At 39.2% G+C, this 26520-nt stretch overlaps 1 protein-coding gene across 2 annotated transcripts in view; it reads right to left on the bottom strand.

Annotated features, from left to right (window-relative positions):
• NWD2 (NACHT and WD repeat domain containing 2) overlaps positions 1-26520 on the bottom strand; it is a 217750-nt gene that overhangs the window by 19587 nt on the left and 171643 nt on the right. The gene's annotated exons all lie outside the window — the stretch shown is intronic.

Raw genomic sequence — 26520 nt, 5'->3', positions numbered from 1 at the left:
TAAGGACGCAAATCAAGACTTACAAGAATATTTATGCTGAATTGGTTTCTTTGAAAGAATTGTGTAATAACCTAAATGTTCATTCAAAGGATGCACTAAATTATATCATACAACTATATTGACTTAGAAAGATGTTTACAAGTATATGTTAAGTGAAAAGGGTAAGTTATAAAATGGTGTACATAAGATGATTCCAGGCTGAGTGCGATGGCTCTCCCCTGTAATCCTAGCACTTTGGGAGGCTGAGGCGGGTGGATCACCTGAGGCCAGGAGCTCGAGACCAGCCTGTCCAACATGATGAAACCCTGTCTCTACTGAAAAGTATAAAAATTAGCCAGGCGTGGTGGCATGTGACTGTAATCTCAGCTACTTGGGAGGCTGAGGGACAAGAATTGCTTGAACCTGGAAGAGGGAGGTTTCAGTGAGCCAAGATTGCGCCACTGCACTCCAGCGTGGTCAACAGAACGAGAGTCTGTCTCAAAAAAATAAAAGATGATTCCAGTGATTTTGATATTTATATAGAAAAGAGAGAGAATATTACATACATATGTTAGAGAGAATATCACGTATATATGTATACACAAACATACATAAGAAACATTTTATAAAAATACAAAGCAAGATTATTAATGGCTATCCTTGGGTGGTTTTAAATTTACATAGGTCATTTAATAAGTTTATTATTTTTTATTAAAAACCTTTTTTTGGTATACATTTATATTATTTTGTAGTGAGAAAAGCAGCAGGTATTTAAACATTTTAAATTTAGTGGTGTAGGCCGGGTATGGTGGCTCACACTTGTGATCCCGGCACTAGGGAGGCCAAGGCGGGCAGATCACCTCAAGTCAGGAGTTTGAGATCAGCCTGGCCGACATGGTTAAACCCTGTCTCTACTAAAAATACAAAAACTAGCCGGGTATGGTGGTGTGTGCCTGTAATCCCAGCTACTGGGGAGGCTGAAGCAGGAGAATCGCTTTAACCTGGAAGGCAGAAGTTGCAGTGAGCTGAGATTGTGCCATTGCACTCCAGCCTGGGCAACATAGCGAGACTCCATCTTAAAAAACAAATTAGTGGTACTGCCTATTTGCTTTGTGGAGCAACACTTTCAAGGTTGCTGAGACCATCTGCTTATGCCAGTGGTTCTCACAGTGTGAACCTGGAACCAGCAGCATCTGCAACACCTGGGAACATGCGAATTCTCAAGCCCCATCCCAGAACTACTAAAAAATAAACTCTGGTTACAGAGCTGAGCAATCTGTGTTTTAGCAAGTCCTCCAGGTGGCTGAACTTCTGGTTTAAGCTAATAAAACTATTAGCTTATACAGCACTTAGTATTTCAATTAATCTTCATCTTATCTAGTAGAAATAAGGAGGGAACACAAAGGACATCTTACATATGCCTACAGTAACCAAAGCAATTTGTCTGCTTTATTGTATCCATGAGACACTTTCTGTGCAATCTGGGGGCATTTTTGTTCTTTCCTCTTGTTGACTAGCATTTTAGCATAAGCATCAAGCTGTGTTTATCCACTGGAAGGTGAATTTCAGGTTTGGTTTCCCTAGGGGGCATTTCTGACTACTTCTACTGCGTATCTAGTATTTACAGTGTTCTTTTCATCCGATACAGAGAGCTGAAAGAATAAGAGAAGTCCTTGGTAGATCTGTGTCCACATAAATTCATGACCTAAATTCTACAACACAATGGTAAGCTCTCTGAGGGAGAGGCCAGAGCTGTTTATTCCTAGCTCATAGAAATGATTAAAACACACATTTGTTGACTAAATGAATGAACCAAGGCAGAGAAAGAAAGCATTAAAATTTGTTCTGCTCTTCTCTGAAGCTTCTTTCTATAGTCAAATAGAATAGTTCAGCTCTCAATAGGTAGAGTAACAATTTGGGAAGTTACCAGTTTTGTGAGCAATACTCATTTCAGCTGTATTCCTTAAGCAGTTACTGTATAAACATATCTCTCTCTCTCCTTAGCACATAAACCATCTCATATAACTGGTTTACTGAAGGTGACTGTGGGTAACTGAATTCACTGCTTCAAGCTCAAGCCTCCTCAGTACTGGCCTCAATGACCGGAAAGGAAATAGATCTAACCTAGCTCTTCTTTTTGGCTGCAAAAGTCCCTTTGGAAAGGTCTAGAATGGAGGGATCCCACATTATTGGTATGTATTATTTCAGCATGCTATATGAGGGTTCTACAGAGGGTGTGCTAATCCCAACCCACTGTATTAACCTGAAGGCCAATTAAGAGCACTTCTATTTTAATCTACATTGGGCCAATCTTGATAACAGGTTTATATAACAAAAATGATGTATCTCAAGTTGTTTCCCAACTTCTAATGGTTCCCTCTTCCAAAATCTCTTTTGCTAAACAAATAGGCATCACCTTTTATTTTACCACACACACAGAGGAACATTATCTTTTTTAGGGTAACCAACCTGGTGATTATCCCATTATCTTGCCTCATTCTGGACACTCAACACTCTTAGTCGGGGTTGTATGCCACTAAGAATGAGGTTTTAATGCCCGGATGTGCCATCGAACAGACCCACATGGGCAACATAGGGAATAAGAGAATGTCTAGGCAGTAGGCATTGGTAGAATTCAAGAAAGTATACAGACGGAGTTTGGTCATTGGTGGAGGACCAGGTAGACAGGCAGCACATTAAATATGGGATTTGGTAATTGACAACACTCCATCTAGTAGCCAATTAGGTCTTGGAATATCATGGACTAGCTACTACAATCCAAGGCAAGACCAGCGGGTTTTGGGCATGAAGCAGGGAAGAGGACAAAATAGAGAGCATGGAAACAAGATCTTGTCCCTGGACAGCACCATCATGATTGCACAGCAATGTACTGTTGGTTCTTCAACTTCTTTCTGCTCTAAACAAGGCTGGTCTTAGAGACTAGGGTTCAGTCAAATCTATGGATTGGTTTCTAAAATATGCTCCGCAGATCATCTACTGGATGATATGCTCCCTGGATCACCCAGGGTACTTGCTAAAATGTAGGTTGCTAGGTCCATTCTCAGATGGAAAGAACATTGTGAGTGAAGATTCCAAGGAAACTGCATTTTAAAATGAGGTTCCAAAGGAATTCAGAACTTGAGAGCCATTGCTATGGGCAGTGCATACGTGGTCTCATGAGGAATGGTTAGCAAGTACTGAAGGGGCAGAGCCTGGACGACAGTGGATCATTTCAAAAATCAAAGGCTATTTAAAAATAATCATTTCTTTCAGTTGAGCACCTGGCACCAAATACCGTAATTATTTAATCGATATAGTAAGGCAGAATGTTCCTTAAAGATTAGTAAAGAAGAAAAAATATCCCCATCCCATTCAAATAACAAATACATATTGAGTGCCTACTATATATAAAGTGGTAATATAGAACTTCAGAAAAGTAATAATGTGCTACAGGCTTAAAGTTACTTATTGGATTGTTCTCCCTTACTCTTTTCCTTCTCTCTATTGATTCTTCCTTTAGGTGGAATGCTTATAAATCATGAATCAGTTAATTTTTAGAAGTCTAAGACAGGATTCTACCTCAGTCTTATCTTGCTATTTGAGAAACAGCAAAAGTGAATTTTGCTTCCACATTTTTCAGTAAGATATTTTTGGTTTGTGTGTGTATGTGTGTGTGTGTGTGTGTGTAGTTACAGTTCTAAGATAACACACAAATATTTACAAATAAGGCAATGCGCAAATATTTTACCAGGACCAGAGTCAATTTAGAGAAGGGGGCAGTCCAACTCAGTTGCAAAGTCCAGCTCATATGGTCAATGGACCAGAGCAGGGGTAGAGATGGAAGACCAAGTTCAAGAGGCTAGCAGCTAAACTCTAGGCAGCAAGATGGATTCCACTGTTTTGTTCCTAACTAGACTATTCCTTAGCTCTGCAGCCATGGGGAGTATCCATGAATGACTTTAGGGCAGCCACAGCAGCTATGAGCAAGAAGGCATCCTTCTCTGTTCACTGGCAATAGAGTATTCATTCCAGCCACTGAAAGAGAAACAGATTTTCCACATCCTTCTGACCCCAATTCTCAAAAAGCTTGCTTTTTGCTTAGTTAAACCAACTTTGCCAGTTTGTAGGGAAAAACTTGGTGCAGAGATGAGAGACTACATTTAATTTTGCATTGAAGTCCATTTTTATGAGTTACACTATTGATCCAGCTGCCTATGACCCTAGACAGAAGAAATGCATATGACTGAAAGAATTTTCTACTTTTTATTGAATAGGTTAAACATTCTGTCAATACATAGGTGAAAATAAACATATGGGATTTTGCCTGTCTGTAGAAATCTATAGTCACCTCTCTCCCATCCACCTTACCAAATGTGGAAACACATTTAAATTGGCCTATTCTTAAACACTGAAGACACATAATATCAGCCAGGCAGAAAGCAACAATACAACACTCAAATATAATCTGGGGAGTTAAGTCCAAAAGGCTGAAAAATCTAAGAAAAATTTGTCAGACTTTTAACTGTAGTTTCTGCATGTATAATTCTAGAATAAAAAATACTTCCTGATGTTTTGGAACTGGATAGAGGTGGTGTTTGTACAACACTGTAAATGTAGTAAATGTCACTGAATTGTTCACTTTAAAATGGTTAATTTTATGTTGTACGAATTTGACCACAATTAAAAAATACTTTCTGAACTATTGAGCTCTTTAGAATTAGGAACTTAATGTAAAAAGACTCTCTACTTTTAAAAATCTCATTTTCCCTCTTTATATGCTGATATAGCTACATCTAAGCCACTGCTTTCAAAGGCTTAGAGATAACATTTTCCCTCCTCTCAATTGATTTTTTTCTTTTCCGTTGGGCAAATATTGATTTCTCTCCACTCTGCTCTTCATGTGCAGTTAGCTCTGCCTGGGCTTGCAACTGAGAATCTTTGGGGTCTGAGTCCATGGCACGCAGTTTGTATTGTACCGAACAGAAAAGAGGAGTAAGTATTCTTGAAGGTGTTGATGAGCTCAGTGTGTCCTTGACTGTACTCTGGTGGGATGTCATGAAAGACAGGTGAGGATAGAGTATTTGGGGTTATGGATGCCATGCTTTCTTGGGCGTGGGGCAGCTGCTCCCTGCTGTTTATGAGCCATTGCTCATGGGAGAGCTGTAAAGGAAAAGAGATCTCCACTCATCCTCCTCCACAAACTGGTGCTGTAACAAGCTGAAGCACATACTCTTCAAATGTCTTATTCTCCCAACCTAATCACCGGAGCAAGGCAGGTGGGTCTGTTTCTCTCTTTCTATAAGCTTCTATTTATTAAATTAAAATTTTATGATTTTATGCATAATTTTCCTTCATATATGATTCATTTGACACTCAATAATCTGTGAAGTAGTGAGAGACACTAAGGCTCCCAGACCTCAGCAGGCTTGCCCAAGGCCATGTTTCCCGGAAGACATGGTAGTACCAGCAACTGAATATGGGGCTTTAAATTCAATAACCCCATTCTTTCTACTTCATCAAGTTATTGTGCTACTTCCCCTTCTGAGAGTATCTTAGAGCAGCTCATTTGATTGTGATAGCTCTTGTAGCCAGTACCCTTGGCAGGGCTACCATGTATGAATGTGCAGGCTGTGCACTGCACAACTCCATGGGGCACTGTTCACAAGGATTATGGCATGTTCAATGTTATAGCCTTGGGTGTTGGTATTCTTTCTACCTGATTTATTCTTTTGGGTGGGAGGACAATGGTGGTTGTGATATATTCCCTGGAGCTCATGGCCAATATTAAGAACTCTACTGTGGACTGAGACCACCTGAACCCCGCCAAAGAGCCAGCAACACCTTATTCACAACTTAACATTATTTTCTCAATGATTTGGAAGTCAAGAAGCACCTATACATCTATTTGAGTTTGTAATACAAACATAAGATACTTTATTTAGAAGTAAATTACAACTCAATTACTCAGACTTTAAGTTTCTCGTGTCACAAGTAGAAAGAGGAAATGGAGAAATGGGGATGTGATGGTTAATTCTATGTGTCGACATGACTGGACCACAGGATGCCCAGATATTTGACTTAATATTATTTCTGGTTGGGTATGTGATGGTGTTTCTGGATGAGATTAGCACTTGAATTGGTAGACTGAGTAAAGCAGATGGCCCTCCCCAACTGGGTATGTACCATCCAATCCATTGAGGGCCTGAAGAGAACAAAAAGACAGAAAGGAGAATTTGTTCTCTCTGCCTGACTGTTGAGCTGAGATATTGATCTTCTGCTCTTGGACCGGGACTTATTCCATTGGCACTCCTGTTTCTTTGGCCTTTGCACTTGGACTGGAATTTATACCACTGGCTTCCCTAGGCCTCCAGCCTGCAGATGGCAGATCATGGGGCTTGTCAGACTCCATAGTTGTACGAGCCAATGCCTTATAATAAGTCATCTATATATATATGATTGATTTTGTTTCTCTGGAGAACTCTAATACAGGGGAAGATGGGAAAATAATAATAAATTGCAAAATAATAATGACAAGTGACTAAAACATTCCCTGTTAACATAATGTCCACATTAAAGATAATCTAGATAAGGTCTTTAAGAAAGGTCGTATTTTTGGCACCAACAGACATAAGGGTAATATTTTTGGAAAACTGTTAATTTCTCAGTTATTACAGATACACGCTTGTATGCAGGGTTGCCAAGAAGGAATGTTAGCAGATATATCTAGCACATTAAGTATTTTCATTCCAAAACATTCAATTATCCAGATATCCATGATGGTTCTGATGGTTGATAATAATTTGATATTTACTGGCATCTCTCTATGGGCAAAAAAAAAAAATCAGTTTCCTACAATGTGTACACAGTGAGCTTGTGTTTCACATATTACAAATATGAGTCTCTGAAATAAGATATATTGACAAAGGGATACATTCATGGGTAAAATACTTAATCTAATCTGCAGATAAAGAAAGAATATTTTGAGGTTAGTAGAAGGCAAGGCATTAGGAGTGACGTAAGCAGATTTTTTTGTCTCTCTGAGTTTCAGCTTTCATATTTGTTAACAGAGATAAAACTGTTCCCTTGTATATTTATCTGGCCACATATCTCCTCTGGTGCATCATGAGAATCAAACAGGTGAGAGTGAAAGCACTCTGAAATGTAAAGCACTTGGCAATACATAAAGTATCACTATATAAACATAGTTTATAGAGAAACACATATATATGGCATGCTAATACATATATACACAGAATAGAAACAAATGCTGAGAGGCACAGCTGGATAGATAGAATAATGAAGTGTTTCTTGATTGGAAAGACAAATAGAGGCTAGAAGGGAGGAAAAAATGCGCAAGTAGTTGCTTACAGGTGGTATGAAGGTAAAAAAATGTGTGGTCAGATAAGTACAAACTTAATGTTCCAGGGGTGGAGAAAAAGAGCTTTAAAATAATTATGCTGGGTTAACTGCACTAGCTAGCTGGAACCACAGCAACAGATGTACAGAGTCACGTTTATAGAGAACAGGTAGTACTTTAAGGGCAGGCGGCAACCCACATGTAAAACAGAAGTTTCAAACACAAAGCTGTTTGTATTATAATCAGTGTGTTCATAGCTATGTTTGCAGGAATTGAGTTACTTAAATTCAGTTTCTCTATAAAGGAAGGCCAGCATTGCTACGGACTAACTTGTGTCTCCTCAAAATTCGTATGTTGAAGCCCTAATTACCCATGTGACTGCATTGAAGATGGGGCTTTTAAGGAGGTGATTAAGGTTAAATAACGTCATAAGAATGGAGCCCTAAACTAACAGAACTGGTGCCCTTATTGGAAGAGAGACACCAGAGCTCTCTCTGTCTAGTGAGGACAGAGCGGGAAGATAGCCCTTATTCTAGTCTGAAAGACAGCCCTCACTGGAACCTGACCATGCTGGCACCCTAATCTTAAACTTCCAGTTCCCAGACTGTGAAAAAAAAAATTCTGTTGTTTAATCTACACGTCTATAGTATTTTGTCCTTGCGGCCTGAACTGACTAATACAAGCATACAGATGAACAAAATGAATGCAATGTTGTCAACATAAGGTCTGCTGTGTTTGGCAGTGATCGTAAAATGAGGCAGTCAAGTCATAGATTAGGTAATTTACCAATTTCATCTAACATATAGCAGAATAACTAAACTGATGCTTCAATCACGTTTCTTTGAGAGCTAACAATTCTCAGCTTTCTCAAAATCACATTATAGTTTTACCTTTCTTGAAACTGACATTTGTGGTTTAATTATAGTTATTAAATTTACACACATAAACTCACTGCTGGAACTCCTTATATTAATAATAATTCTGCTTTTTACTTATTGCAAGATGCTTTTGCCTGTAAGGAAGTTTCATTACTTGGAAAACACTGAACACAACCATTATTCTTTAGAAATATCAGAAGAAAGGGAACAGCCATAAGGGTGAAAGAGCTGCATAACAGAGCCACATGGAATGGAGCCATTCCGGAGTTTGCTGTTAACTTACATTACTTCCAAAGTACAGATTACAACCCTAACCCTGGCAGTTGCCTTACAAAATTGAGAACTGTGAAATGTGTAAGGATTACTGGAATTCTAAAATGCTAGAGAAAGAATTCATTGGGAAAATGAATACAAAAGGAGCTGAGTTTTCAGAGGGGTAGTGGAGACAGAGTTTTGGACATATTAAAAGTGAGATGTCAAATTAGCCAGGAGTGGTGGCGGGCACCTGTAATCCCAGCTACTCGGGAGGCTGAGGCAGGAGAATGGCGTGAACTCGGGAGGCAGAGCTTGCAGTGAGCCGAAAAAAAGTGAGATGTCTGTGTTATTCAAGTGGTGCTGTCCACGAAGAATTAGAGATGTGGATCTGTGGGCCAAAAGATTAAGCTGGCTGGAATAGTAGTCCTGGCAGTTATCAAGGATTCATTCAATAAATTCTTATTGAGTACTTAACCTTTTAGGGTGATCAACTCTTTCTGTGTGCTCAGGACTGTCCTAGTTTGAACATGTAAAGTCCCAGGAACCACCCCCGCCCCAGTCCCAAATAAGCCAGGACAGTTGGTCATGCTAAGACAGTCATGGTCCCTGCTCCTTTTGTGCCTTTTTTCTTCCTTTTTTTTTTTTTTGTTTTTGAGACAGAGTCTAGCTCTATCGCCAGGCTGGACTGGCAGTGGTGTGATCTCAGCTCACTGCAACCTCCACCTTCTGGGTTCAAGCGATTCTCCTGTCTCAGCCTCCCGAGTAGCTGGGACTACAGGTGCACACCACCACACCAGCTAATTTTTGTATTTTTAGTAGAGACAGGGTTTCACCATGTTGGCCAGGATGCTCTTGATCTCTTGACCTCATGATCCACCTGCCTCAGCCTCCCAAAGTGCTGAGATTATAGGAGTGACCCACCGTACCCGGCCTGTGCCTTTCTCCTAGGAGAGCAGTCAGATATCTGTATGGATTAGATAGTTTGAGGGGCAATTACAGAGTGGAGAGAGGGTGGAGATGAGGATCACCAACCTTTAGCGTGGCCACAGAAGCAGAGGGAGGAAGAATGGAAAAGTGTCACTGAAGTCAACAGAGAAGAGAATAATACTCAAAACACTTATACAGAGCTGTTATAGAGCAATGGAAAAATGGACAAAGGACATGAACAGGTAATTCATATATGCAAAAAGATAAATGTAAGTATGAAAATTAATAACGCTCCCCCTATTAACAATTGTAGAACTGCAAATGAAAGCACAAATGTGATAAGATCATTTTGCTTATCAAACTGATAGAGGAAAATAATGAGCATACCTATGGTTTCTAGGCAACTAGGAAACAGACACTCTCAGACAGAGTGCCAATAAAAATGAGTATAACATTTTGAAGACGTAGTTTGGCAGTAGATATAAAATTTCACTTTTAGAAATTCATCCTATTTGCAGAAAGATTTGTGTGCAAAGAAGTTCAACAATTTTTAGCTTATATCTTGGCCTTATTCTATAAGAGATGTTTGATTTACCAGTGTTAATATAAACAAGAAAACTGAGAGTAAAATTTCCCAAGATGATGAATTCCCATAATGTGTGGTACATAAGTCTGCTCTAAGTTTTCATTTTTATAATTCTGAGAAACTAAAAAACAGAGAAACAAAGAATAAACAACCCAGTTTGACAGCTCAACGTTTTGTCATATTTTCAAGTGGTTTTTAAAAAATTAGTAGACTATTGAGAAGTGTCTGTTTATATACTTTGCCCACTTTTTGATGCGGTTGTTTATTTCTTGTACATTTGTTTAAGTTCTTTGTAGATTCTGGATATTAGCCCTTTGTCAGATGGATAGATTGCAAAAATTTTCTCCCATCCTGTATGTTGTCTGTTCACTTTGCTGATAGTTTCTTTTGCTGTGCAGAAGCTCTTTAGTTTAATTAGATCCCATTTGTCAATTTTGGCTTTTGTTGCCATTGCTTTTGGTGTTTTAGACATGAAGTCTTTGCCCATGCCTATGTCTTGAATGGTATTGCCCAGGTTTTATTCTAGGACTTTTATGGTCCTAGGTCTTACATTTAAGTCTTTAATCCATCTTGAATTAAATTTTGTATAAAGTGTAAGGAAGGCGTCCAGTTTCAGTTTTCTGCATATGGCTAGTCAGTTTTCCCAACATCATTTATTAAATAGGGAATACTTTATCCACTGCTTGTTTTTGTGAGATTTGTCACAGATCAGATGGTTGTAGATGTGTGGTGTTATTTCTGAGGCCTCTGTTCTGTTCTATTCGTCTACATATCTGTTTTAGTACCAGTACCATGCTGTTTTGATTAGTGTAGCCTTGTAGTATAGTTTGAAGTCAGGTAGTGTGATGCCTCCAGCTTTGTTCTTATGCAGCCAATAAACATGAAAAAAAGCTCATCATCACTGGTCATTAGAGAAATGCAAATCAAAACCACAATGAGATACCATCTTACACAAGTTAGAATGGTGATCATTAAAAAGTCAGAAAACAGCAGATGCTGGAGAGGATGTGGAGAAATAGGAATGCTTTTACACTGTTGGTGGGAATGTAAATTGATTCAACCATTACGGAAGACAGTGTGGCAATTACTCAAGGATCTAGAACCAGAAATACCTTTTGACCCAGCAATCCCATTACGGGATTTATAACCCAAAGGGTTATAAATCATTCTACTCTAAGGACACATGCACATGTATGTTTATTGTGGCACTTTTCACAATAGCAAAGACCTGGAACCAACCCAAATACCCATCAATGATAAACTGGATAAAGAAAATGTGGCACATATACACCATGGAATACTATGCAGGCATAAAAAAGAATGAGTTAATGTCCTTTGCAGGGACATGGATGAAGCTGGAAACCATCATTCTCAGCAAAGTAACACAGGCACAGAAAATCAAACACCGCATGTTCTCGCTCATAGGTGGGAGTTGAACAATGAGAACACATGGACACAGGGAGGGGAACATCATACACCTAGGCCTGTCAGGGGGTGGAGGACTAGGGGAGGGATAGAATTAGAAGAAATATGTAATGTAGATGACTGGTTGATGGGTGTAGCAAACCACCATGGAACGTGTATACCTATGTAACAAACTTGCATGTTCTGCACATGTACCCCAGAACTTAAAGTGTACATATATATATACACATATATATACACACATATAGATATATATGCATATATATACACACACATATATATACACATATGTATACACATATATATACACATATATATACACATATATACGTATATACACATATATAGATATATACACATATATACATATAAACACATATATATACATATATACACACATATATATACACATATATATAGACTATTTTTTGGGAACAGTTTTAGACTTAAAGAAAAATTGAGTGGATAGTACAGTCAAAATTAAGCGGATAGTACACTCTAGTTTTCCCTATTTTTAGCATCTTAGTATGGTATATTTGTTGTAATCAATGCACTGATATTGGTACATTTTGATGAACTAAAGCCCATAGTTTATTCAGATTTCCTTAATTTATACTTAATGTCTTTTTCCTGCTTCAGGATTCCCTCTAGGGTACCATATTACACTTACTTTTGATTTATCCTGAGGCTCCCTTTGGCTGTGACATTTTCTCAGGCTTTAGTTGTTTTTGATGACCTTGACCATTATAAAGAATAGTGTGGTCACATATTTTGTAGGATACACCGCTACTGGAATTTACCTGATACTATTCTCATTATTAGACTGGAATTATGGATTCTTGGGAGAAAGATCACAGAATTTAAGTGCCATTTTCATGATATCAGGGATATTTACCATCAACATAGTTTATGAGTGTTGACACTGACCTTGAGCACCTGGCTAACACAGTGTTGGCTTTCTCCACTTTCAAGTTATTCCTCTCCCCTCATTTTCATACTGTACTCGTTAGAGGGAAATCATTATATGTAGCCCACATTTAAGGGGTGAGAGTTATGCCCCCCTCTTTAAGGGGAGAGTAGCTACATCATTACATAATCTACATAATTTGAAATTATTCTGCATAGAAGACTTGTCTCTTCTTCCCTATTTATTAATTTATCCAATAGTTTATTTATATTAGTATGGACTCATTAATATTTATTCATATTTTGGATTATAATCCAGTACTACTTTATTTTGTTGCTCAAGTTTTTCCAGCTTTGGCCATTGGGAGTTCTTTCGTTGGGTTCCTGGGCCCTTTGACTTACCACCCTTCCACCCTTTTTTTAAAGAACTCCTTACTTCCTGGTACTACAAGATATTCCAGTCCCAGAATAATCTATTTCTCTAAGGAGCCCTTATTCCTTTTATTAGAGAATGTTATTAGAAATCAAGATCTGGGTGCTAGATGTTGTTGTTGCTACTTTGCTGTCATTTCTTTTAGGTCTCCTCTATTGACGGAGCAAAGAATTATATGTGTGTATACTAACCTGTGTATATACATATATCCATAAATATTTCTATCTCTGCTGTATATTAAATTATTAATCTTAATCTATATTAAGCATGAGTTCTCCATAAGCAAATATCTCCAACTTTGACTCATTACCATGGATCATTCTAGCCTCCTCCTGTTGCTGATCTGTACATTCAACCCCAGTAGTGAGAAACCTTAATCCTGCCATCTGCCAATTACTTAATTGTTCAATTCCAGGATACATGCATAGTTGTATGAGAATTGTTAGTCTCCTCCTTGTGGGAAATGATTTAATCAACAAGAGCACTGTATTTATTTACAGTTCCTTTTGCCTTCAGGCCTCCAGACTCCCTTATTTCCAATAGATCTTTTTAAAGCAAAGGAAATATAACATAACATAAAGTTGAATTCCCTCTTGACCTGCAAATCCAGGCTGATTCCCCTCCTCCTTCCCAAGATGCAACTATTTTTGTACATTTGTTATATACCCCATTAGTCTATTAGCAAATTCCATATATACAAATATACCTCTATATGTTTTTTATTTTAAAATTTACATACTTTATATGAGACATATTCTGTATTTTAAAATTCTTTTTTTTGCAATGGCTCTATGTCGATAAGTTTAAATCCAATCTATTCTTTTGTATAACTGTGATATTCCATCCCAAGAATGTGCCACATTTTCACCATCAATTTCTTTACTGATGAATATTTAGATTCTCCCAATGTCTTTTTTGCTTTTATAAATATTACCATACTAATGATCCCATCATTAAGCCAGCAATTTTCTTTTTTAAAAAAATTTTTAAGAGAAATATATTCTAAATTTTATTTATTTTTTAATTCAATAGGTTTTTGGGGAACAGGTGGTATTGGTTAAGTTCTGGTATTGGTATTGAATAAGTTCTTCAGTGGTGATTTCTGAGATTTCTGCACTCATCACCTGAGCAGTGTACACTGTACCCAATGTGTGGACTTTTATCCTTCATCCCCCTCCCACCCTTTCCCCAGAGTTCCCAAAGTCCATTGTATCATTCTTATGCCTTTGCATCCTCATAGCTTAGCTCCCACTTATGAGAACATATGATGTTTGGTTTTCCATTTCTGAGTTACTTCACTTATGATAATGGTCTCCAATTCCACCCAGGTTGCTGCAAATTCCATTATTTCGTTCTTTTTTATGGCTGAGTAGTATTCTATTATATATATGTCTCACATTTTTATCCACTTGTTGATTGATAGGCATTTGGCCTAGTTCCATATTTTTGCCATTGCAAATTGTGCTGCTATAAACATCTGTGTGCAAGTATCTTTTTCATATAATGTCTTCTTTTCCTCGGGTAGATGTCCAAAAATGGGATTGCTGGATCAAATGGTGGATCTACTTTTAGTTCCTTAGGGAATCTCCACACTGTTTTCCATAATGGTTGTACTAGTTTACATTCCCACCAGCAGGGTAAAAGTGTTCCCTTTTCACCACATCCACACCAACATCTATTATTTTTTGAGTTTTTGATTATGGCCATTCTTAAAGCCAGCAAATATTAAGGGCTTTATATCAGTGGAAATGACACCAATGTATATTTATATATTTTATGTACATATATAAAGGTATATAAATATATTTATTTAAAAAATATAACAAATATAAGCTCCATGCTCAGACCTGATTTCTCACTCCATACTTAAAAGCCTGGACTCCAGTCCTGTTTTGGCGCCTCTGGATCCTAGTTCTCACAGCTGCTGTCCAGCTGGCTCGGTCCCTAGCCCGGCCTGGATACACTGCACAATGCCTGGCCCACAACAGGCTCTCACTTCTCCTGCTGCCTTGTGGGGGGGGGCAGCCCTAGTCAGTGTGTCTAAGGGTTCTTTCAAAGCTGCCTGTGTGTGTGCAGATCCTGCTGAAACCTTTCAGCCATGCTTGGAATGCCTTACAAAAAAGCTGATTTGCCCATACATCCTGCTGATCCACTGTTCCAAGGAAGTTTCTTCTTTTTAACTGAGGACACAGCACACAGGCCTGGGAGGAAGGTTGGCCTGTGCATCATGGGCCTGAGAACTTGACCGAGGGAAAGCTGGCTCAGTAAGTGTTAATTGTTTAAATGGTGACACCAGAGCGTGAGCCACACAGAAGATGGGTGATTTCTGCATTTCCATTTGAGGTACCAGGTTCATCTCACTAGGGAGTGCCAAACAGTGGGTGCAGGACAATCAGTGCAGCACACTGTGCATGAGCCAAAGCAGGGCGAGGCATTGCCTCACTTGGGAAGCACAAGGGGTCAGGGAGTTCCCTTTCCTAGTCAAAGAAAGGGGTAACAGACAGCACCTGGAAAATCGGGTCAGTCTCACCCTAATACTGCGCTTTTCCAACGGGCTTGGAAAACGGCACACCAGGAGATTGTGTCCCGCACCTGGCTCTGCGGGTCCTATGCCCACGGAGTCTCGCTGATTGCTAGCACAGCAGTCTGAGATCAAACTGCAAGGCGGCAGTGAGGCTGGGGGAGGGGCGCCCACCATTGCCCAGGCTTGCTTAGGTAAACAAAGCAGCCAGGAAGCTCGAACTGGGTGGAGCCCACCACAGCTCAAGAAGGCCTGCCCGCCTCTGTAGGCTCCACCTCTGGGGGCAGGGCACAGACAATCAAAAAGTCAGCAGGAACCTCTGCAGACTTAAATGTCCCTGTCTGACAGCTTTGAAGAGAGTAGTGGTTCTCCCAGCACACAGCTGGAGATGTGAGAACAGACAGACTGCCTCCTAAAGTGGGTCCCTCACCCCTGAGCAGCCTAACTGGGAGGCACCCCCACAGTAGGGACAGACTGACACCTCATTCGGCCGGGTACTCCTCTGAGACAAAACTTCCAGAGGAACTATCAGACAGCTGAATTTGCGGTCTCATGAAAATCCGCTGTTCTGCAGCCACCGCTGCTGACACCCAGCCAAACAGGGTCTGGAGTGGACCTCTAGCAAACTCCAACAGACCTGCAGCTGAGGGTCCTGTCTGGTAGAAGGAAAACTAACAAACAGAAAGGACATCCACACCAAAAACCCATCTGTACATCACCATCATCAAAGACCAAAAGTAGATAAAACCACAAAGATGGGGAAAAAACAGAGCAGAAAAACTGGAAACTCTAAAAAGCAGAGCACCTCTCCCCCTCCAAAGGAATGCAGTTCCTCATCAGCAACGGAACAAAGCTGGATGGAGAATGACTTTGACGAGTTGAGAGAAGAAGGCTTCAGACGATCAAACTACTCCGAGCTACAGGAGGAAATTCAAAACAATAGCAAAGAAGTTAAAAACTTTGAAAAAAAATTAGACGAATGGATAACTAGAATAACCAATGCAGAGAAGGGCTTAAAGGAGCTGAGGGAGCTGAAAGCCAAGTTTTGAGAACTACGCGAAGATTGCAGAAGCCTCGGTAGCCGATGCGATCACCTGGAAGAAAGGGTATCAGTGATGGAAGATGAAATGAATAAAATGAAGTGAGAAGGGAAGTTTAGAGAAAAAAGAATAAAAAGAAACGAACAAAGCCTCCAAGAAATTTGGGACTATGTGAAAAGACCAAATCTACGTCTGATTGGTATACCTGAAAATGACGGGGAGAATGGAACCAAGTTGGAAAACACTCTGCAAGATATTACCCAGGAGAACTTCCCCAATCTAGCAAGGCAGACCAACATTCAGATTCAGGAAATACAGAGAATTCCACAAAGATACTCCTCGAGAAGAGCAACCCCAAGACACATAATTGTCAGATTCACCAAAGATGAAATGAAGGAAAAAATGTTAAGAGTGGCCAGAGAGAAAGGTCGGGTTACCCACAAAGGGAAGCCCATCAGACTAACAGCTGATCTCTTGGCAGAAACTCTACAAGCCAAGCCAGAAGAGAGTGGGGGCCAATATTCAACATTCTTAAAGAAAAGAATTTGCCACCCAGAATTTCATATCCAGCCAAACTAAGCTTCATAAGTGAAGGAGAAATAAAATACTTTACAGACAAGCAAATGCTGAGTGATTTTGTCACCACCAGGCCTGCCCTAAAAGAGCTCCTAAAGGAAGCACTAAACATGGAAAGGAACAACTGTTACCAGCCCCTGCAAAAACATGCCAAATTGTAAAGACCATCGAGGCTAGGAAGAAACTGCATCAACTAACGAGCAAAATAACCAACTAACATAATGACACGATCAAATTCACACATAATAATATTAACTTTAAATGTAAATGGGCTAAATGCTCCAATTAAAAGACACAGACTGGCAAATTGGATAAGGAGTCAAGACCCATCAGTGTGCTGTATTCAGGAAACCCATCTCACGTGCAGAGACACACATAGACTCAAAATAAAGGGATGGAGGAAGATCTATCAAGCAAATGGAAAACAAAAAAAGGCAGGGGTTGCAATCCTAGTCTCTGATAAAATAGACTTTAAACCAACAAAGATCAAAAGAGACAAAGAAGGCCATTACATAATGGTAAAGGGATCAATTCAACAAGAAGAGCTAACTATCCTAAATATATATGCACCCAACACAGCAGCATCCAGATTCATAAAGCAAGTCCTGAGTGACCTACAAAGGGACTTAAACTCCCACACAATAATAATGGGAGATTTTAACACCCCACTGTCAACATTAGACAGATCAACGAGACAGAAAGTTAACAAGGATATCCAGGAATTGAACTCAGCTCTGCACAAAGTGGACCTAATAGACATCTACACAACTCTCCACCCCAAATCAACAGAATATACATTTTTTTCAGCACCACACCACACCTATTCCAAAATTGACCACATAGTTGGAAGTAAAGCACTCCTCAGCAAATGTAAAAGAGCAGAAATTATAACAAACTGTCTCTCAGACCACAGTGCAATCAAACTAGAACTCAGGAGTAAGAAACTCACTCAAAACTGCTCAACTACATGGAAACTGAACAACCTGCTCCTGAATGACTACTGGGTACATAATGAAATGAAGGCAGAAATAAAGATGTTCTTTGAAACCAACAAGAACAAAGACACAACATACCAGAATCTCTGGGACACATTCAAAGCAGTGTGTAGAGGGAGATTTATAGCACTAAATGCCCACAAGAGAAAGCAGGAAAGATCCAAAATTGACACCCTAACATCACAATTAAAAGAACTAGTAAAGCAAGAGCAAACACATTCGAAAGCTAGCAGAAGGCAAGAAATAACTAAAATCAGAGCAGAACTGAAGGAAATAGAGACACAAAAAACCCTTCAAAAAATTAATGAATCCAGGAGCTGGTTTTTTGAAAAGACCAACAAAATTGATAGACCACTAGCAAGACTAATAAAGAAGAAAAGAGAGGAGAATCAAATAGATGCAATAAAAAATGAAAAAGGGGATATCACCACCGATCCCACAGAAATACAATCTACCATGAGAGAATACTACAAATACCTCTATGCAAATAAACTAGAAAATCTAGAAGAAATGGATAAATTCCTCGACAAATACATCCTCCCAAGACTAAACCAGGAAGAAGTTGAATCTCTGAATAGACCAATAACAGGCTCTGAAATTGTGGCAATAATCAATAGCTTACCAACCAAAAAGAGTCCAGGACCTGGTGGATTCACAGCCGAATTCTACCAGAGGTACAAGGAGGAACTGGTACCATTCCTTCTGAAACTATTCCAATCGATAGAAAAAGAGGGAATCCTCCCTAACGCATTTTATGGGGCCAGCATCGTCCTGATACCAAAGCCTGGCAGAGACACAACCAAAAAAGAGAATTTCAGACCAATATTCTTGATGAACATTGATGCAAAAATCCTCAATAAAATACTGGCAAGCTGAATCCAGCAGCACATCAAAAAGCTTATCCACCATGATCAAGTGGGCTTCATCCCTGGGATGCAAGGCTGGTTCAACATACGCAAATCGATAAATGTAATCCAGCATATAAACAGAACCAAAGACAAAAACCACATGATTATCTCAATAGATGCAGAAAAGGCCTTTGACAAAATTCAACAATGCTTCATGCTAAAAACTCTCAATAAATTAGGTATTGATGGGACGGATCTCAAAATAATAAGAGCTATCTATGACAAACCCACAGCCAATATCATACTGAATGGGCAAAAACTGGAAGCATTCCCTTTGAAATCTGGCACAAGACAGGGATGCCCTCTCTCACCACTCCTATTCAACATAGTGCTGGAAGTTCTGGCCAGGGCAATCAGGCAGGAGAAGGGAATAAAGGGTGTTCAATTAGGAAAAGAGGAAGTCAAATTGTCCCTGTTTGCAGATGACATGATTGTATATCTAGAAAACCCCATTGTCTCAGCCCAAAATCTCCTTAAGCTGATTAGCAACTTCAGCAAAGTCTCAGGATACAAAATCAATGTACAAAAATCACAAGCATTCTTGTACACCAATCACAGACAAACAGAGAGCCAAATCATGAGTGAATTCCCATTCACAATTGCTTCAAAGAGAATAAAATACCTAGGAATCCAACTTACAAGGGATGTGAAGGACCTCTTCAAGGAGAACTACAAACCACTGCTCAATGAAATAAAAGAGATACAAACAAATGGAAGAACATTCCATGCTCATGGGTTGGAAGAATCAATATCGTGAAAATGGGCATACTGCCCAAGGTAATTTATAGATTCAACGCCATCCCCATCAAGCTACCAATGACTTTCTTCACAGAATTGGAGAAAACTACTTTAAAGTTCATATGGAACCAAAAAAGAGCCCGCATCGCCAAGTCAATCCTAAGCCAAAAGAACAAAGCTGGAGGCATCACGCTACCTGACTTCAAACTATACTACAAGGCTACAGTAACCAAAACAGCATGGTACTGGTACCACAACAGAGACATAGATCAATGGAACAGAACAGAGCCCTCAGAAATAACGCCACATATCTACAACTATCTGATCTTTGACAAACCTGACAAAAACAAGCAATGGGGAAAGGATTCCCTATTTAATAAATGGTGCTGGGAAAACTGGCTAGCCATATGTAGAAAGCTGAAACTGGATCCCTACCTTACACCTTATACAAAAATTAATTCAAGATGGATTAAAGACTTACATGTTAGACCTAAAACCATAAAAACCCTAGAAGAAAACCTAGGCAATACCGTTCAGGACATAGGCATGGGCAAGGACTTCATGTCTAAAACAGCAAAAGCAATGGCAACAAAAGCCAAAATTGACAAATGGGATCTAATTAAACTAAAGAGCTTCTGCACAGCAAAAGAAACTACCATCAGAGTGAACAGGCAACCTATAAAATGGGAGAAAATTTTTGCCAACTACTCATCTGACAAAGGGCTAATATCCAGAATCTACAATGAACTCAAACAAATTTACAAGAAGAAAACAAACAACCCCATCAAAAAGTGGGTGAAGGACATGAACAGACACTTCTCAAAAGAAGACATTTATGCAGCCAAAAAACACATGAAAAAATGCTCATCATCACTGGCCATCAGAGAAATGCAAATCAAAACCACAATGAGATACCACCTCACTCCAGTTAGAATGGCCATTATTAAAAAGTCAGGAAACAACAGGTGCTGGAGAGGATGTGGAGAAATAGGAACACTTTTACACTGTTGGTGGGACTGTAAACTAGTTCAACCATTGTAGAAGTCAGTGTGGCGATTCCTCAGGGATCTAGAACTAGAAATACCATTTGACCCAGCCATCCCATTACTGGGTATATGCCCAAAGGACTATAAATCATGCTGCTATAAAGACACATGCACACGTATGTTTATTGTGGCACTATTCACAATAGCAAAGACTTGGAACCAACTCAAATGTCCAACAACGATAGACTGGATTAAGAAAATGTGGCACATATACACCATGGAATACTATGAAGCCATAAAAAATGATGAGTTCATGTCCTTTGTAGGGACATGGATGAAACTGGAAATCATCATTCTCAGTAAACTATAGCAAGGACAAAAAACCAAACACCGCATGTTCTCACTCACAGATGGGAATTGAACAATGAGAACTCATGGACACAGGAAGGGGAACATCACACTCCGGGGACTGTTGTGGGGTAGGGGGAGGGGGGAGGGACAGCATTAGGAGATATACCTAATGCTAAATGACGAGTTAATGGGTGCAGCAAACCAACATGGCACATGGATACATATGTAACAAACCTGCACACTGTGCACATGTACCCTAAAACCTAAAATATAATAATACAAAAAAAAAAAAGAAAAGGCTGGGCACAGTGGCTCATACTTGTAATCCCTGACAGATCACTGGAGTTCGAGGCTAGCCTGGGCAATATAGTGAGACCCTGTCTCTCCAAAATACACACACACACACACACACACACACACATACACACACACACACAAATAGCTGGGTGTGGAGTTGTGGAGTTGTAGCCCCAGTTACTTGGGAAGCTGAGGTGAAAAGATCGCTTGAGCCCGGGAGGCAGAGCCTGCTGTGAGCCACTGCACTCCAGCCTGGGCTACAGCACAAGACTCTATCTCAAGGAAAAAATAAACTGAGAAAGTTTAAAAGCCATTATTTATTAATTCTTCTAAAAATAATAAACCAACTACATATTAACACAAAATATATTTTGTGGAAAATATATTTTCCACAAAATATATTTTGGGCAAATAAATTTTTTGCAAAGTGTAGCATTATTTTACATTTTTATCAATATTCTAAGTATCTGGCTTAATAGAAGACAACTGAATTCTTATATCGGCCTCTACATTTAACCTCTTGTAGTATGTTATTATTTAGTTGAAGTATATTGTTACGGTCTGAATTATGTCCCCACTACCTCAGAATGTGACTGTATTTGGACATTGGGTCTTTACAGGTATAATGAAGTTGAAAATGAAAATATTAGGGTGGACCCTAATCCACTATGACTGGTGTCCTTATGAGAGGAGGATGTTTGGACCCCGGCACAGAGCGAAGACCACGTAGAGACAGCAGAAGCGTGCAGACATCAGAAGCCAATGAGGGAGGTCTCAGGAGAAACCAGCCCTTGGGATACCCCAATCTTGGACTTTCAGCCTCTAGAATTGTGAGAAAATAAATTTCTGCTCTTTAAGCTAAAAAATAAAAAAATAAAAAAAAGATGGTGACACCAGCGTCATTAATGGGTATCCATTATGAAGGCCTGGGCTTATGATGTGTTCTCTTCAGTATGTGCCTAATCCTTAATTGGACTTTCACATTTATAAGTTCTGGATATTGAGTATATTTTGCCTATTTTTTTTTTTTTTTTTTTTTTTGAGACGGAGTCTCGCACTGTTGCCCCAGGCTGGAGTGCAGTGGCGCGATCTCGGCTCACTGCAAGCTCCACCTCCTGGGTTCACGCCATTCTCCTGCCTCAGCCTCCCGAGTAGCTGGGACTACAGGTGCCCGCCACCACGCCCGGCTAATTTTTTGTATTTTTAGTAAAGGCAGAGTTTCACCGTGTTAGCCAGGATGGTCTCGATTTCCTGACCTCGTGATCCACCCGCCTCGGCTTCCCAAATTGCTGGGATTACAGGTGTTAGCCACTGTGCCCAGCCTCTTCTGCCTATTTTAAAGTAATGATTTATCTACCTGGCGTCACCAGCTTCTCCACATGAGAAGGGGGAATATGAACGAATTCTAGACCATTCACTCATTTGATCTTTAGAACCACATTGTGATGCACTACCTCCACTTTAAAGCCAAGAGATCTGAGAGTGAGAGAGGTCAAGGAACTTGCTGAGGAATCTGACCCCAGGTCTCCTCTAACTTCAAAGTCTATGCTATTTCTCCCATACATGCTTTCTTCAGGGAGATTTCCAAATAGCCCGTTTATCCCTTTAGATACCTTAAAAACTCTTTAAAACAAATTTCAATAGAAAACAAATGCCTAAATCGCCTTTTATACTTTCATTTCATCCCAATATATGTCTTAAATAAAAGACATTGAATGTAGTTTAACTTTTATTAATATGGAGGCACTGACAGTGGTTCAGAGCAGAAGCTGTCTGCTCTGTGACCTCAGCCAAGTTCCTTAACCCCTCTGTGCTCCTGTGTGCTCCCTTATCTGTAAAATATAGAATCCAACAATGTCAATTCCAGTGGATTTCCCTGTGGATTAACAGCATTAATATAAGCAAAGAAATTGGAAGGGTAACTGACACATAAATGCTCTATAAAGGCTAACACTGTTATTACTGATGACAATAATCCACCATTGTATAATGTGTTGATCCAATTCTTTCATACTTTTTGGTTCTCCAAATGTCAGGCTATAAGATGTGATTTTTCCTGCTGTCACTGTACCCACTTCCAGCAGTCTTCCTTTACTAGATAAAATGTGGAATGAGAAACTAGGCAAGCCATCTTTTATAGAAGTGTACATTAAATAAGTCTGAATGATATTAAACAAGGTAAGATTCATGGCTTTAGTAGAGTCTTGTTACAGTGACTTCTGGGGCATAAAGGTAATTTACCTTTGTTTATTTCTGGGTGTTGGGTTTTTTTTTTCAGGGCTGGCTGAGGCCACTTAAAGCTGATCTCTAGATGAAGAGGGTGTACTTCTCTATAATGTGAAGAAGTCTAGTGTAGGCAGTAGTGATTTTTAAAAAGAGCTTATTGTGAAAACTTTCACACATGCCCAAAAGTACAGATAATAGCATAACAAGCCCCCAGATACCTATTACCAGTTTTACCAACTATCAACATTTTGATAATCCTGTTTCAGAATCCTATCATTTGATCACAAAAATTCGTTCATCATGAATTTTTAAAATAAAAGTTTTAATGTAATCCTAACGATACTATTACATTCAGCAGAATTAAGGATAATTTCTTTTTTTTCTTTTTTTTATTATACTTTAAGTTCTAGGGTACATGTGCAGAACGTGCAGTTTTGTCACATAGGTATACATGTGCCATGGTGGTTTGCTCCACCCATCAACCTGTCACCTACATTAGGTATTTCTCCTAATGCTATCCCTCCCCTAGCCCCCCACCCCCTGACAGGCTCTGATGTGTGATGTTCCCTTCTCATGTGTTCTCATTGTTCAACTCCAACTTATGAGTGAGAACATGCGGTGTTTGGTTTTCTGTTCTTGTGATAGTTTGCTGAGAATGATGGTTTCCAGCTTCACCCATGTCTCTGCAAAGGACATGAACTCATCCTTTTTTATGGCTGCACAGTATTCCATGGTGTATATGTACCACATTTTGTTTATCCAGTCTATCATTGGTGAATATTTGGGTTGGTTCCAAGTCTTTGCTATTGTGAACAGCACCACAATAAACATATGTGTGCATGTGTCTTTATAGTAGAACGATTTATAATCCTTTGGGTATATACCCAGTAATGGGATTGCTGGGTCAAATGGTATTTCTGGTTCTAGATCCTTGAGGAATCGCCACACTGTCTTCCACAATGATTGAACTAATTTACACTCTCACCAATAGTGTAAAAGCATTCCTATTTCTCCACTTCCTCTCCAGCATCTGTTTTCTGACTTCTTAATGATCACCATTCTAACTTGTGTAAGATGGTATCTCATTGTGGTTTTGATTTGCATTTCTCTAATGACCAGTGATGATGAGCATTTTTTCATATGTCTGTTGGCTGCATAAATGTCTTCTTTTGCGAAGTGTCTGTTCATATCCTTTGCCCACTTTTGATGGGGTTGTTTGCTTCTTTCTTGTAAATTTGTTTAAGTTCTTTGTAGATTCTGGATATTAGCCCTTTGTCAGATGGATAGATTGCAAAAATTTTCTCCCATTCCGTAGGCTGCCTTTTCAGTCTGATAATAGTTTCTTTTGCTGTGCAGAAGCTTTTTAATTTCATTAGATCCCATTTGTCAATTTTGGCTTTTGTTGCCATTGCTTTTGGTGTTTTAGACATGAAGTTTTTGCCCAAGCTTGTGTCCTGAATGGTATTGCCCAGGTTTTCTTCTAGGATTTTTATGGTCCTAGGTCTTACATTTAAGTCTTTGATCCATTTTTTGTATAAGGTGTAAGGAAGGGGTCCAGTTTCAGTTTTCTGCATATGGCTAGCCAGTTTTCCCAACACCATTCATTAAATAGGGAATCTTTTCCCCATTGCTTGTTTGTGTCAGGTTTGTCAAAGATCAGATGGTTGTAGATGTGTGGTGTTATTTCTGAGGCCTCTGTTCTGTTCTATTGGTCTATATATCTGTTTTGATACCAGTACCATGCTGTTTTTGTTACTGTAGCCTTGCAGTATATTTTGAAATCAGATAGCATGATGCCTCCAGCTTTGTTCTTCTTGCCCAGGATTGTGTTGGCTATACGGGCTCTTTTTTGGTTCCATATGAAGTTTAAAGTATTTTTTGCAATGCTGTGAGGAAAGTCAGTGGTAGCTTGATGGAGATAGCATTGTATCTATAAATTATTTTGGGTAGTACTGATTCTTCCTATCCATGAGCATGGAATGTTTTTCCATTTGTTTGTGTCCTCTCTTATTTCCTTAAGCAGTGGTTTGTAGTTCTTCTCGAAGAGGTCCTTCACATCCCTTGTAACTTGGATTCCTAGGTATTTTATTATCTTAGTAGCAATTGTGAATGGGAGTTCACTCATGATTTGGCTGTTTGTCTGTTATTGGTGTATAGGAATGCTTGTGATTTTTGCACATTGATTTTATATCCTGAGACTTTGCTGAAGTTGCTTATCAGCTTAAGGAGATTTTGGGCTGAGATGATGGGGTTTTCTAAATGTATAATTATGTCATCTGCAAATAGGGACAATTTGACTTCCTCTGTTCTGATTTGAATACCCTTTATTTCTTTTTCTTGCCTGATTGCCCTGGCCAGAACTTCCAATACTATGTTGAATAGGAGTGGTGAGAGAGGGCATCCTTGTCTTGTGCCTGTTTTCAAGGGGAATGCTTCCAGTTTTTGCCCATTCAGTATGATATTGGCTGTGGGTTTGTCATAGATAGCTCTTATTTTTTTGATATACGTTTCATTGATACTTAGTTTATTGAGAGTTTTTAGCATGAATGGGTGTTGAATTTTGTCAAAGGCCTTTTTTGCATCTATTGAGATAATCATGTGGTTTTTGCCATTTGTTCTGTTTATGTGATGGATTATGTTTATTGATTTGCATATGTTGAACCAGCTTTGCATCCCAGGTATGAAGCTGACTTGATTGTGGTGGATAAGCTTTTTGATGTGCTGCTGGATTTGGTTTGCCAGTATTTTATTGAGGATTTTTACATCGATGTTCATCAGGGATCTGGCCCTAAGTTTTCTTTTTTTTGTTGTGTCTCTGCCAGGTTTTGGTATCAGGATGATGCTGGCCTCATAAAATGAGTTAGGGAGGATTCCCTCTTTTTCTTTTGTTTGGAATTGTTTCAGAAGGAATGGTACCAGCTCCTCTTTGTACCTCTGGTAGAATTTGGCTATGAATCTGTCTGATCCTGGACTTTTTTTGGTTGGTAGGCTATTAATTACTGCCTCAATTTCAGAACTTGTTACTGGTTTATTCAGGGATTTGACTTCTTCCTGGTTTAGTCTTGGGAGGGTGTATGTGTCCAGGAATTTATCTATTTCTTCTAGATTTTCTAGTTTATTTGCATAGAAGTGTTTA

The sequence above is a fragment of the Symphalangus syndactylus genome, chromosome 16 (assembly GCF_028878055.3).
Source record: "Symphalangus syndactylus isolate Jambi chromosome 16, NHGRI_mSymSyn1-v2.1_pri, whole genome shotgun sequence".
Lineage (NCBI taxonomy): Eukaryota > Metazoa > Chordata > Mammalia > Primates > Hylobatidae > Symphalangus > Symphalangus syndactylus.
This window is presented reverse-complemented; position numbering and strand designations above follow the sequence as displayed.